This window comes from Nannospalax galili, unplaced genomic scaffold (assembly GCF_000622305.1).
Source record: "Nannospalax galili isolate Female #2095 unplaced genomic scaffold, S.galili_v1.0 scaffold381, whole genome shotgun sequence".
Taxonomy (NCBI): Eukaryota; Metazoa; Chordata; class Mammalia; order Rodentia; family Spalacidae; genus Nannospalax; species Nannospalax galili.
Window position 1 is genome coordinate 3969534 of NW_008347312.1, and position 2355 is coordinate 3971888.

The following is a 2355-nucleotide window of genomic DNA, read 5'->3' on the forward strand; positions in this document are numbered from 1 at the left end:
AAAAAACTTCAGGAAGTTAGAGGAATAAACTGATAGAACCATAAGCCCTGACCAATAGCAGCCACATTCAGTTTTACTGGAAAAAATGTCCTAACTCAGGGCTGGAGAGATGGCTCAGAGGTTAAGAGCCCTCAGTTGTTTGTTTTTTGGGGTATTTTTTTTTTAATATTCTATTTTTAGTAATTTTTTTTTAGTATTGATTTTTTTTTCTTGTGCATTTCATGTAATAGTTCTGAATCAAATTTAGACACCTTGCCCCCCATGGCCCCTCTCCCCCACCGGATTTCATGCATTCTGTCATATATGTTAAAAGTCCTATCCAGCGAAGCATTTGTACCATGTCTGCGGAGGTCAGAAGAGGGGGTTGGAGCCCCTGGAACTGGAGTTATGGACAGTTTTTAGCCACCGTGTGGGTCCTGGGAACTGAACCCAGGTCTTCTGCAAGAACAGCCAGTGTTCTTAACCAGTGAGCCATCTCTCCAGCCCCTATTTCTTTTCAAAATTGTAATTTGGGGGGCTCGAGATAGCTCAGTGGTTAAGAGCGCTGACTGCTCTTGCAGTGGTCCTGGGTTTAATTCCCAGCACCCATATGGCAGCTAACAACCATCCATAATTCCAGTTCCAGGGGCTCCAATGCCTTCTTCTGACCTCTGCAGGCATTGCACCACATGGGTGCACTTACACATATGCAGTCAATACACTCATACATATAAAATAAAAATAAATAAAATATTAAAATAAATTTAAAAATTGAATTTTCATGTGTGTGTATGGTGTGTGTATATATATATATACATATGTATATGTGTGTGTGCACATGTGTGCATATGTGATCGCCCCATGTGGACATATGTGGAAGCCAGAGGATGACATGGATGTCTTCCTCAATCACTCCCCACTTTATTTTTTGAATCAGGATCTCTCACTGGACCTGGAGCTTATCCATTCAGCTAGACTGGCTGGCCAATGAGCTCCAGGATTCTGTCTGTGTCTTCCCCACAGTGCTGGGGTTATAGATGTACACCACCATGTCTGGCTTTTACATGGGTGCTAGGGATCTGAACTCAGGTCTTAGTGGTTGCACAGCAAGCACTTTACCCACTGAACTGTTTCTCCAGCCCTTGGCTTTCCTTAGAAAAATTTTAATTTCAGTGTTTTATAGAACCGAGTGGTCAGACATCTGTATTTGCCTTTGTTCTACCCAGCAGTGGCACATGATAAATAAGGAGTCAAGGTCTGGATCAGAGAGCCTAGATCTGATTTTGACTAGCAAGGTGGCAGTTGAGTAGCATTTGGCACGCTTCTTTTTGAGCTTTAGTTTGTCCCCTAAACAATCTTTAGAGATACCATTTCCCCCATGAGACTGTAATACCATGACTCTATTTGATACCTGTCTCTGTGCTCTATATGTGTTTGTGCTTAATACAGCAAAACAATGAGACTTTTTTCCTGGCTTTTTCAAGAACACTCCTCTGACCTCCTTAGGAACGCCACCACCCCCTGTTGAGTATGCAAAGCATGCGTGTGTGCAATATCCTTGGGCAGACAATTGGTGTTTGGGGTCCAAGTAAATATTTCCTATGAAATATGTAACTGTCAGTGCTTTTCTTCAGTGCAGATGGACCCTGGTTTACTACTGCAGATGGTTTGACTTACGACTGCTCAGCTTCATGCTGGAGGGAAAGCAATATGTATTCAGTAGGAACTGGGTTTCAAAATTAGAGTTTTAAGAGCTGGGGATGTGGCACAGTGGTAGAGCATTCTGAATGCTTTCCTAACATGTGCGATGCCCTGAGTTCAATCCTCAGCACCACCAAAAAGGAAAAATTAGAAAATTTGCATTTTTTTCTTTAAAAATTTTTTTTAAATAGTGTCTTATGTAGCCCAAGCTTGCTTCAAGCTCACTATAAAGCCAAGGTTACCCTTGAACTTCTGATCATCCTGCCTCTACCTCTCAAGTGCTGGGATTACATGTATTTACCACCATACCTAGTTGAAATTTGAAATTGGCTATGCTAGAGACAGGCAGTGTGATTCCAGCCTATGATGCTGAACACTAGCAGTGGGCCACAGCTCCTGTCAGCCCTGCCATCACTGAGGGAAGCAGCCCACACTCTAGTGTGCAGCATGGTGCTAAGCCAAGAGGTTCCACAGTGGATTCAGTGCATTAAGACTTACAGGATTTCCATTTATGATGAACTTGTATGGGAATAAGACAAGGAATATCTACACACAGAGAGGAGTATCCTGTCCCCAACTCTTTGCTGACTTCAAAACCTTTTTCACCGTTCCCCCCAGCTGACCAAGCCTCTGTCTAAACATTTTAGCACCAGTATCCCTATGCTGTTCTTGGCT

At 42.8% G+C, this 2355-nt stretch overlaps 1 protein-coding gene across 2 annotated transcripts in view; it reads right to left on the reverse strand.

The window, feature by feature from the left end:
• The window catches only part of Tmc5 (transmembrane channel like 5), a 72901-nt gene that overhangs the window by 64424 nt on the left and 6122 nt on the right, over positions 1–2355 (reverse strand). The window lies entirely within an intron of this gene.